Consider the following 13,045-nt stretch of genomic DNA (forward strand, 5'->3'; position numbering starts at 1 on the left):
AAATATAGGGCCTAAAAAATGAATGTATGATGGAAGTACCAATATATGCGGAGGCAGCATGATGATGCTAGGCAGAAACAAAATGGAAGATTCCAAGCCACAGAGAGCCATTCATTTTTATCAATCTGCTTTGTCTAAAATAAATGATATGTTTATGGAGGAGATGGTATGATGGGATATCAATTAATTGCCAAAATCATGTTCTTTAACTATTCATGGTAAATAGGCCCAATGGCCTGTGATGGGATGTTAGATGTGGTGGGATTTGAGTTACTACAGAGAATACTTTCCTGGGTATCTGGCTGGTGAGTCTTACCCACATTCTCAGTGTTCAGCTGATTGCCATATTTGGGGTCAGGAAGGAATTTTCCTCCAGGGCAGATTGGAAGAGGCCCTGGGGGGTTTTCGCCTTCCTCTGAAGCATGGGGCACTTGCTGGAGGATTCTCTGTACCTTGAAGTCTTTAAACCACGATTTGAGGACTTCAATAGCTCAGACATAGGTGAGAGGTTTATTGCAGGAGTGGGTGGGTGAGATTTGGTGGCCTGCATTGTGCAGGAGGTCAGACTAGATAATCATGATGGTCCCTTCTGACCTTAATATCTATGAGTCTATATAGAGTCATTAGCCTCTGAATCATCACTGCCTCAAATCTGGCCCAGACTGGTATTAACCAAACATCAATTACCAACTGATGGCTATTTGGCCTATTTATAGTGAGGTGGTGGTATCAGCAGTACAGTTCCTTATGGACAGGAGCCTGTCTGCATCACAACTGAAACCCTTGTTTGTATTAGCAGAGTGTGCTCAAATCTGAACACCCTCCCTCTTGTAGAAATATCAGGTCAGATGTTGAGGTATGATGAGGAGACGGAGGCTATGCAAGGGAAGTTTGAATCACTGCTGCCCTAAATGTACCCACTTTATGAAGGAATAAATAAAATAAAAAGAGCATTTTACTCTCACTGTAGATCTCATTTTTTTTAAGAGAGGTATAAGAATATTTGCACTGACATTGTCAACCTGCAGTACTGAGATGCTCACAGGTCTATTGAATTCTTAATCAACAGCTGAAACATAGAGGAATGTGTTAATAGTACCTGGAGGGTCTCATCTCACAATGATAACAGAACTATTAATGCATTTCACTGCTACAAATAAATATACATTGCCTGCCAAGGTAAAAACTGTTATTTTACTAAGTGGTGGTATTAAAAATACCAGGTTTTTCCAACTACATTATTACTGAAACTGCTCCCACCTTCCCCACTCAGAACTCAGATTCCCCATCTCCTCAGATTCGGATCCTATTTTCTGCTGTAGGAACACATCCAGGCATTGGTATGACTCTGGGCAAGGGGGAGCGTGCGAGAGAGGTTTGTGGTGGCTTTGGTTTCTCTGGGATATTCCAATTTATTTGTCATGTTTGATCCTGCTTTAAAGTGTGTCTTCTGCTGTGAAAAGTGAGTTTGCATACACAGCATTGTGGGCATTCTGGTTTGTATGGCCCCTGCAACAGTTTCCTCTTTGTTTACATGTAAAGAGGAGAGTTTTTCTATTTACTATCTGTCCTGAATACCTGGGCTTCAGCAATCAAGTTTCCAGTGTCATTGTCTCATCATTCTCCCTCCCACTGGCCACTGCTGCATTGCTAACATTCATGCAGGTCTGGTTATTCACTCGGTCCTTTCTGTGGGCTGAAAGCGGTGCAGAGTTTCCCAACGCCTTCAGAACTAACTTTACAAACCAGTTATTTCACCATTCAGAGAGTCAGTGCAAGTCTTCCTTGCATCAAGTCAATATGTTTTTTGAGGAATCTTTTCCGGGGTCTAGGGCTGGAAGGAAAGGGGATAGAAGAGGCTGTTGAAGCTAAGTAAGAAAATGCATCTATGGGGATGAAATGGGCAATAATCATGGACAAAAAAAAATATTAGGATGATTGTCATATCAGAGAACCTGTAGTCAAGTGTCCTGATGGATGTCTCTTCACCCTGTTGTGCTACCACCACAAATGTTGCAAATCAGCTTGTTATCAGCTGTTCTACTCCTGGCTCAGTGTCTGTTCCATCAAAAGATGGGGGGGAGACGGGGGGAAACACTGCAATGCCTCTCCAGCACGTACAGTACTGTACTAGTTACTGCTCCTTTGAAGCACACAGCAAAATCCTCAGGGATGCTTAAAGTCCAGTATTATGTTTAGGAATTCAAGGATTTCTTTCCTTTCTGCCTGCAATCCTCCCTATTAGGGAGAGAGAGAGAGAGAGAGAGAGAGAGAAATTCAACACTTGCCAGAGTTAAGCAGCAAAAGTCACTGTGAATGTGCACTTCTCTAGCCAGCCAAACTTGGCTCATCAGCCAGATGATGGAAGATAGCTGATGACTGGAGGCTCCAGAGGATAGAGAAGTGCCATTCTTTACTAACAAGGACTTCTTAAATTGCCTATGCCAAAATCAAGTAATAGTAATAGTCAAGCCATCCAAATTTACTGCTGATCTCAATATGGGGAAAATATATTCCAACTGGCAATTCATTGTGTGTTGCTTATTTGTTATTTAAAGTACCAAGTTTGTTGTGGAGCTTTTACCTGGAATTGGCAAGGCAGCTAAGGATCATTTTATACTGATATTTGCTTTATTGGAGGTAATGTTTTGCATAATCATGAGGGTAACTTTTAATGCTAATGAGAGAAGAATCCTGCTACTTGGTTTTACGATTTGGGACACATCCGTTCTTTGTAGGTCAGATCGTCCCATGATGGTTTTGAGTAAAAACTATAAAATCTGGCACAAATATACAGATTAGGAACCTAGCGGGTTTTTTGCTCAGCAAACGCTTGTGTGAATTGTGGCCTATCCTCTGTAACAACTGGAAGTGATCAGAGCTTGAAGATGTTGGCCACACATTCTCCACAGGGAAGTGGAGAGACAAATGAGATTGTGAACTTCCAGTGTAAGGACTATTTGGAAATTGGCATTTATAGTTGATTTCCAGAAACAAGGAGAGACTTTTGAATTTGTGTTGACATCCTCTTGACCATCTAGAATGCCTAAAAAAAAATGGCAAGACAACATGAAACATGGCAGAAAAATCCTCTGCAGAGGGCATGGATTCTGTCCATATCTGTCCTTCAATGCAAGGCTCAAGTGTCCGAGAATGTAATATCCCTAACAACGCTAAGGAAGGTCAAAGATTGGCCAATTGAAATAAACCTCTGCTGAATGAAGGCTCTCCAGTGTAGGTTTAAAGATTTATATTTACCTGTAGGAAATGCTGCAGAATGCATTGCTTTTCATTACACACAAAATGGGTAGGAGCTTAAGAACTACTCTGTTTAAAGAAAAGGAGTACTTGTGGCACCTTAGAGACTAACAAATTTATTTGAGCATAAGCTTCCGTGAGCTACAGCTCACTGCATCTGATGAAGTGAGCTGTAGCTCATGAAAGCTTATGCTCAAATAAATTTGTTAATCTCTAAAGTGCCACAAGTACTCCTTTTCTTTTTTGCGAATACAGACTAACACGGTTGCTACTCTGAAATCTGTTTAAAGAAGACATTGACGGTACAGTGTAAGTACCTGAAAAGGAGAATAGATTTTCAGCTGTGCAAACATTCAAGTCACCAGCAAAGAGCAATAGGGCAAAAGTATTCAGAATTACACTGTGTAGCGTTTTTCTATGGATGGGATAAGTTATGAAATTTCGAATTGTCTAAAAGTTTATTCAATGGTTCCTTTGTAGTTTCATATGACAAACGTTTCTGTGTTACAAATATAATTGACTTCTTCCCACTACCTATTCCAACCAGCAGCATTGCTTGTACCTGACAGTTTACAAACTTCCTCGCACCTCTTTCAGTGGGAGCTGGAGGTGGTTGAAGGGAGCCTGTGTGATACTTTTCTGTTCTTCCCAGGCACTTCTTGCTGTAAGTACAAATAATGGCATGTCGTGTGATGCTGGTTACCTCAGACACTGTTCTTAAACTTCACTGAAAGAATCTGTATTACTGTAGTATTGGAAGTTCTGCTTCCAAATCCATACCACAATTGGCACTCACCACAACCCAGTAAACTGGGATGTTGTTAGCTGCGCCTCCTACATGGACAGGCACAGGAAATTTTCCTGTACACACCATAGGTCTAATCACACAAGGTGCTGAGTGCCCTCAGCTAGTAATGAAACCTCTCAGGAGGCCCTCAGTGCTGACTATCTGTCTAATGCATTTATAATGTACTAATAGCCATAGTATCTTGGTGATCTTGCAATAATACTTCTGCATCTATAGTCTCAATGTATCTAGTTAGTTCTGTGACCCAAGACAGTGTGTGGTAATAGCCAGTTGCCTACAACAACAACCACCCCACAGAAGTTCCTTTCCTGAATATTTCCCCAAATTTGCATTTGCTGGAATGTCTGATCTGCCTTGCAACCTACACACTATTCCTCATCCTTTTATTCAAAAAAATAGAACAACATGAATGCATCACTTGCCTAATTTAGTTGCACAAGCCACAGTGATAAATCCTGGACCATTCAGTAATGCAGATTTTCAGAGTATGGAATTTACTTCTCTTTACTGCTTTAAACAGCTGCACAATCCTTTGAACCTCATCCACTTCAGGTGGTACTAATCCTGACTTCTAACAGAGACCTAGCAATGCTGCTCATCACCTATTTTGCTAGAATGGCCACTTATTCTATTCCATGTTTCAGAGTAGCAGCCGTGTTAGTCTGTATTTGCAAATAAGAAAAGGAGTACTTGTGGCACCTTAGAGACTAACAAATTTATTTGAGCATAAGCTTTCGTGAGCTACAATTCACTTCATCGGATGCATCTGATGAAGTGAGCTGTAGCTCACGAAAGCTTATGCTCAAATAAATTTGTTAGTCTCTAAGGTGCCACAAGTACTCCTTTTCTATTCCATATGTGACTGCTGGTCATTCCTCTGTTAAAGATTCTTGGGAAAATATTCTCTGACACAGGGCAGTCTGATCTTCTGACGTGCCGCAAGCCCTTAACTCCTGTTATGGAAATGGGAAAGCTCCGCTTCTGAAAAGATCAGGCCAAGGCTGACCAGTTACTGCCCTACAAAACTCCATGAAGGCAGGCCCCAGAGCCTGCATGGAACTCCATTGAATTCAATGGAGTTCCGCATGTGAATAGCACTTTGCTGGACTGGGCCCCGAAGGCAGTGATTTCCTGGATTAACTGCTGGATGGTTTGCATGATTTCACATTAGAAGAGTCCTTGTTCATTCCACTCTCAGATGTCTCTCCATCTGACCGGGAAGCTTTCTCTGCACAGATAATCACTGTCTGTCTGGGCTGACCTTCCAATTAGCACATTTTGTAGCCTGTTGCCCTTTTAGTCCTGATGAAATCTATTGCTATACATTACACTTTCCATAGGGAAAGCAAGAAAGTTGATTTTACATTTTGCAGACAGAACATTACTGGATCTCTATAGAGTTTTAAGCTAGTTGTGGGGTGGTTATTTAGATTTGCACACATTAATAACACCATTTTGTCTTAACAGGGTCCGATTTCCAACCCAACCTACCACCATTTTTATTTTAGCAGTTTTTATAGATTCCAAGGCCAGAAGGGACCATTGTGATCATCTAGCCTGACCTCCTGTATATCACAGTCCACCGAACTTTGCCAAAATAATTCCTAGAGCAGATCTTCTAGAAAAAAAAAAGTCTCATCTTGATTTCAAAATGGTCAGTGATGGAGACTCCAGCATGACCATTTGTAAATTGTTCCAGTGGTTAATTATTTTCACAATTAAGAATGTACACCTTATTTCCAGCCTGAATTTGTTTATCTTCAACTTCCAGCCATTGGATTGCATTATACCTTTCACTACATTCACAACTGCAGACATAATTTTGTGCCTGCAATTGATGTCAAACATTCAGTATTCTTACTGTGCCCACATAATCAGGCAGAGATTTAACTCAAGCAAACTTTGCAGGGGTGGGGAGGAAAAACTCATGGTTTAAAAATCTGTTTTTCATAGTTATTATACTTTTAACATCAAAAGCAATTGGCTATCAATATTGTTTAAAAATGTTCTCATTGCTGCAGCTGAGCAGTATGATCCAAGCTGATTTTTAAATGTAACAGTCAAGGTTATTTATGTTGCAGCACAGTTGTCATGGAAAGCAAAAGTAAAGTGCACCAGAGTCCATTTCCCTCATTTGATTTATTCCAGGATTCCTACATTCTTCCAAATTACAATGTCCTGAAATTGTTTCCCAGTTTCCTTTCAGAGCCTCTGCTTGGTCTCATTTATCTCCTAATGTTAGATCTAACTATGGAAGTTGGATCTATGGAAGTTCACTGTTGCTAAAGTGTTCTGTTATGAGCAATTCAAAGCAAATTCTTGTGAAAAGAGGCAAGTGTAAGGCAGTATAAGGAAGCAGAGCTATGCAGACGCAAAACTGTAGCCGTATTATTGGCGCTAGCATATCAAAATTTACTTGCAGTCTGTTCAAATCACCCATTACTGTTGGACCTGTCTCTTTAAAACCTTAATTGGTTCTTTTAGCTGCTCACCAGATTGTATCTCCAGAGCAGGCTATTGTTTAATAAATTATTATTCATGTATTACTTTCCAAACCATAATGGGCCATACCCATCTACACTTCTTTCAGGGTTACTACATCAGATGATATAATCACAAGATATTTCACTGGTTAAGGTTTGGTTTACACCACTACGTAGGTGGGGGTGTGGAAAAACCACACACCTGATTGACATAGCCATGCCAACTTAGCTGTGGCTGTCCTGGGGGGTAAGTTGACAGACGAGTGTTTCCATCACTGTAGCTATTGTTGTTCAGAGAGGTGGTATTCCTGTACTGAGAGATAAATGGGTAGGCTGCATCTACACTATGGGGTTATGCCAGCATAGCTGAGGCAACATAACTATGCTGGTACAGTCTCCATAGTATAGACATGCACAAGTAGGGGTGGATCTGTGCTTGTAGTACAGACTTGAAAAAAGTGCCATAGGAAGGGACAGTGGGGAGTCAGCAGATGATACTTTTCTCTTCAAATCAAAAATGTCAGTGTGAGAGTGTTGGAGGATGATATTTTAGACTGTTGGAGGTGACCTCTGTTAGAAGAGACGTAAAACTACACTCTTGACCACTCTTGGTCAATTAAAAATCCTGTGGCACTTAGAGTGGAGTTATAACCAGAACATCCTGGCCCAATTCCAACTCATTGAGCTGCATCCTAGCTACCTACATTCAGCCTGCACATTCAAATGGATACAATATTCTTCTTAACTTCCTGTTCTAAAATGGCAGGCAGCATTGCTTTGTGCTGTTTAATGGCTGATGAGGTGGCAGATGAGGTGAAGAATGTGAATTACCTGAATGTATTAGAAATATAGGAATTGCCAGACAGGATAAGAATAATGTTACAGTCAGTCTGGTATCCTGTCTCTGACTGTGGCTAATGCCAAATGCTTCAGAGGATGGTGCAAAAAACTCTGCAGTACCATTTGTGGAATCATCACTGTCAGCTTGCAGAGTAATATTTTTGGGATACTTGGAGTTAAAAATTTCTCTATAAAAACTCTATAAATCCATTTTATTCATAGGCAAATAGTTTCCACAAACTACATAGTGTGTGTTCTAAATACAAATTGTTTTGCAATAAGAACAAATACAGACCGGTATTAATGCCAATTTCCCAATCTGATCAAGGCTCTGAAAGGCTGGAAAGTGGTCCTCAATTCCTATTCCTGCACCTGCAGGTCACTTGTGAAGAGTCCAAAAGATATTTTGAAGGGAGCTGTCTGACTGCAAGATGGCAGAGTTCCCTCTGCTAGGGAGGTTGCCTGAATTTTGTGGGTTTTTTTTATTTTACAGAGCACACAACTCACAGGGCAGATAATGAAGACTGTGTCAAGCCATTCAAATCCCTCAAATGGCCGATATGCTTTCAAGCAACACAATGAAAAAGACGGAGTAGTCTTTCTCTCCTTAATCTATGGTTAGGTCACCGCCCTGAACCATAATCAGATAGTCTCATTCAATTCTTCCCAGCCAAAAAACTCTCTCCTGCCTTCTTGCAGGAACCATCTCCAGACAGGAATCTCTGTTTCTCCAATGCAGCTGTGGCAGCTTCCAAAAGACCGAGCTTGCATTTTGCTTTGACAATCGAAGTACCTTTCCCAGACCTGAAAAAAAAAAAAAAACTTTGTGTGGCTTGAAAGCTTGTCTCTCTCACTAACACGAATTGTTCCAATAAAAGATATTGCCTCACCCACCTTGTCTCTCTAATATCCTGGGAACAACATGGCTACAACCATATTGCATATAGATTGAGCAGGCAATAAGCAGATGTTGAGGTCAAATTCTCAATGAATTTTTCTAAGCAGTAGCAGAGCTAACATTTGAGGTTACTGGTAGTTTTGGTCTATAGTAGTCAGCAGAGCTGCTGTAACTGCATGCCATACTGTGGGGGTGGTTCTTTGCACTTGAGAATCTGGTTGGGTGACTCTCAGTGTCAGCAAGACCAGCAGTTTCTCTTCTTCATGGGATGTCAAGACAGTAGCTAACCCACCAGCAGCAGAAGCAATCTGCTCCTTGCTGTAATTACATAAGCTTTCTGGCAACTTCACGCTGACAGCAATAAGCTAAAGATATTCAGGAGCTGAAATTGTGCCATAAGGGAAACCCTTTCTTTGATTCAATAAATGTCTCCCGGACATTACTTCCTGTTAACCTGTGCACAGCTTCAATATATGGCTAGATCCAGCCCTCTCACCAGTGTATGGCCACAGATATAGCAATCCACCCAAACCATGGCATTCTGAATGCAGAACAATAAGAGATACAAAATGTTACATTCATTTCTCGCCAAAGCCTTTGGAGAGATCTGTGTTTTCTGCTGCAAAGTGTTGCACACTCTCTGAAGGCACATGAGGGAGCCATCTGATTAACCAACTGTGCAGACTCTGGTAAGATAATACCTTACATATCAATAGCTTTCTTATGCTGTTCTTTGAATAAAGTGTTCTGACATAAACAGCTTATTGTTCCTAGCTCATGCCAAGATCTGTATGTATGCAGACTTGCATGCAAACTGGGCTAATTTACTATGTTTTCCTCTAATGAGACGGGGAGTATTAGTCTATGATTTAGCTGTACATTTTTCCATGACTAGGGCAGCTATAAAATGATTTATAGAAGTAATGCTAAGAATGCGAACATGATAAAAAAAAGTTCAAAAAGGTGGAGCAATATCCCAGTTTCCCCATCAAGTTGGGGCCTGCTAGTACAGAAATGTTAGTGGTCATTTTCTAAAAGGCCTCAACCCATTATTCTGGCTGTTAAACCCCTTTGGCTGGCTGTATTACACTACACAGGGGCAGTGCGTCAATTGTAGATATAGTCATCCAAAGCTGAAGTCTCTGTGCTATGAACCACCAAAAAGCACAGTCCAGAACTCACTGCTGAAGAGAGGGGAGGGTCAAGGTGGGTTTAAGTCACCTCTCTGCCATCCACTTCTGGGCTGCTCCAGGGGTCAGAGCAGCCCCTGATAGTAAACTAGGCTGCTCTAATTGGTGCTGTTCCTTTCCTCAAATACCCTCCTCCCCGGTCCCTGGGAAAAAGCATCTGGACATGCTGCAAGGTCCATTTTAACAGATCTGGGTTCTGAAAGAGCAAATTCCAAATGCAAGGCTTCCTGGAAGATACTCTGACAGCAGCCCATTATTAACCAGCTTTTGCACTGAACTCACTTGTGTCCAGTATGGCATGAGGAGAGAGGCAGACTCTCAGGACACCAGCTTCTAAACCATTTAGGGGTTTAATAGTCAAAACGAGCACTGAGTTCATTCAAAAATCCAGTGCAGCTCTTGTAGTGCTAGTGTTATGGTTGGTTGGTGGGAAACTGTGTTTAATACAGGCAGAGATGCATACTATGCCAGGGCCCTGATTCAGAACAGCACCTCAGCATGTGCTTAGCTAGAAGTACATTCCTAAATCCCATCGACTTCAGTGGGACTTAAGCAATTGATTGCTTTATTGCTTTGCTGGGTAAGTGCCCCACTTGTTTCCAAGTGGTAGCCCCCGGGGGGAGATTCTACTGTAGTTATTCATTTTGAAGTGCAAAAGGCCTGAGCAAACCTCAGCTCACCAAACACACATGCCGAAGTCATGTTTGTCTACAGGGACAACAGAACACCCAGCTCTAACCTCAGGTTTAACTGTACCCCTGACCTATGTAGACCCTGCTGTTACCCATGCCAAATGCTCTCACAGACAGGTGGGCTGATATGGTACTTACCACCTTTCCTGGTTCTTTTCCCCATAGTATTGGTATCATGTGCATCTTATCTAGATTGCACTTCCCCCACAGCTAGGCCTCAGCCCAACCCAAATGTCCAGCATGCAGTGCATCATCTATTCCACTGCACTGGCAAAGTCAGGTACGATAAAGGTACTACTTTTTCCAGAGTGTTTTTCATCAGTAGATCTCTACACACTTTACAAAGAAGGTGTCATTATCCCATTTTACAGATGGGGAAACTGAGGCACAGAGCGGGTGCCAGAGGTCACCTGACAGGCCAGTGGCAGAGCCAGGAATAGAATACAGGTCTCATAAGGCCTACTCCAGTGCTCTGTTCAACATGCTGCATGCACCTTACCCCACATTTCCCCGTTACTCTCTTAGCATATATTCACTGACCAAGAGCTTGCAGCCTGGTCTGCATACAAAATGCAGCTAGTTTAGCCAATGGTAAGGCAGCCAGTGTTCTGGGCCCACTGCTTTTCATGCTGACTATCATCACCTCATTGTTACCTTGTGCTCTCCCTGTTTGCGGTCTCCACCTGCTGTTTCATGTTCTTAGATTGTGAACACATCAGGATGGGGTTGTCTGTTGCTGTCTGTTTGTACAGCACCTAGCACAATGGGATGCTGGTTTATGACAAGAATCTGTGGGGGCTACTATACTAATCACACCTGTGGTGAAACCGGTGCAGCTTGGATGTAAACAAGCCTGGAGAGATACAGCCCTTTCGCCCCTCACATGAGGTCATGGACATACGCACATGCACACACAGCCATGTCTTTTGAAATCTGATTACTAGCACATGACTAATAACAAGTAATAACTTTCCTCCAGTCCAAACTGACCAGTTAAATTAATTCAAGGTTAAATTCACTTTTACTGATAAGCCTGCTCCTTAACCACTGCACTGACTGTGCCATCATCCCAGACTGCCCTATGTCCAAGGATTAGCAGCCAGCTGTTCGGAATCTGTTTAACACAGAACTTACTCACACACTGTCCATCATCAGGAAAATGTTGTCATATTACGATGCAGATTTCTCATAGAAACAAACAAGGGCTGTGCTGGACTCAAACTGGAGCCAGAGAGACACTTAACAGATGGCCCTTTTCCAGTCACTGCTGCCAGTTGTCTCTGAGCTTTGGTTCTATCATAAACTCTACAGTGCATAAAGGGTGGAGGGGATGAGCAAGGGACACCTCACCCATGCACCTCCCAAGATCTGCTCCATGCTACTGTGCTGTAGGCTCTGCTATCACACTATCCTTACATATTATCTGAGAACAAAGCAGATGTGACATTCTTATGTGCCAGACGAAACAGGGCGTTGTGACTCAGAGGTATGCTGTTCAAACCTCCACCCAAAAGTCCTGAGCCCATTGCAATCAGGCATTTGCCACAGATTCATAGATACTAAGGTCAGAAGGGACCATTCTGATCATCTAGTCTGACCTCCTGCACAGCGCAGGCCACAGAATCTCACAAACCCACTCCTATGAAAAACCTCACCCATGTCTGAGCTATTGAAGTCCTTAAATCATGGTTCAAAGACTTCAAGGAGCAGAGAAGCCTCCCTCAAGTCAACCATGCCCCATGCTACAGAGGAAGGTGAAAAGCCTCCAGGGCCTCTCCAATCTGCCCTGGAAAATTTCTTCCCGACCCCAAATATGGCGATCAGCTAAACCCTGAGCATATGGGCAAGATTCACCAGCCAGATACCCAGGAAAGAATTTTCTATAGTAACTCAGATCCCATCCATCTAATATCCCATCTCAGGGGATTTGGCCTATTTACCCTGAATATTTAAAGATCAATTACTTAGCAAAATCCCATTATCCCATTATACCATCTCCTCCATAAACTTATCAAGTAGAATCTTAAAACCAGATAGATCTTTTGCCCCCACTGCTTCCCTTGGAAGGCTATTCCAAAACTTCACTCCTCTGATGGTTAAAAACCTTCATCTGATTTCAAGTCTAAACTTCCTGGTGGCCAGTTTATACCCATTTGTTCTTGTGTCCACATTGGTGCTGAGCTGAAATAATTCCTCTCCCTCTCCTGTATTTATCCCTCTGATATATTTATAGAGAGCAATCATATCTCCCCTCAACCTTCTTTTAGTTAGGCTAAACAAGCCAAGCTCCTTAAGTCTCCTTTCATAAGACAAGTTTTCCATTCCTCGGATCATCCTAATAGCCCTTCTCTGTACCTGCTCCAGTTTGAATTCATCCTTTTTAAACATGGGAGACCAGAACTGCACACACTGTTCTAGGTGAGGTCTCACCAGTGCCTTGTATAATGGTACTAAAACCTCCTTATCCCTACTGGAAATGCCTCTCCTGATGCATCCCAAAACCGCATTAGCTTTTTTCACAGCCATATCACATTGGCAGCTCATAGTCATCCTATGATCAACCAATACTCCAAGGTCCTTCTCCTCTTCCATTACTTCTAATTGATGCGTCCCCAACTTATAACTAAAATTCTTGTTATTAATCCCTAAATGCATAACCTTACACTTCTCACTATTAAATTTCATCCTATTACTATTACTCCAGTTTACAAGGTAATCCAGATCCTCCTATATAATATCCCGATCCTTCTCCAAATTGGCAATACCTCCCAGCTTTGTATCATCTGCAAACTTTATTAGCACACTCCCACTTTTTGTGCCAAGGTCAGTAATAAAGAGATTAAATAAGATTGGTCCCAAAACCGATCCCTGAGGAA

The 13,045-nt window shown here is 42.0% G+C and overlaps 1 long non-coding RNA gene across 1 annotated transcript in view; it reads right to left on the reverse strand.

Annotated features, from left to right (window-relative positions):
• Positions 1-7,594: 7,594 nt before the first annotated feature.
• Positions 7,595-13,045, reverse strand: part of LOC119860672 — a 39,429-nt gene continuing 33,978 nt past the window's right edge. Inside the window, exon 3 of the long non-coding RNA XR_005294601.2 lies at positions 7,595-8,193. This is a non-coding gene — a long non-coding RNA (uncharacterized LOC119860672). The remainder of the gene's footprint in view (positions 8,194-13,045) is intronic.

Source organism: Dermochelys coriacea, chromosome 8, assembly GCF_009764565.3.
Source record: "Dermochelys coriacea isolate rDerCor1 chromosome 8, rDerCor1.pri.v4, whole genome shotgun sequence".
NCBI lineage: Eukaryota > Metazoa > Chordata > Testudines > Dermochelyidae > Dermochelys > Dermochelys coriacea.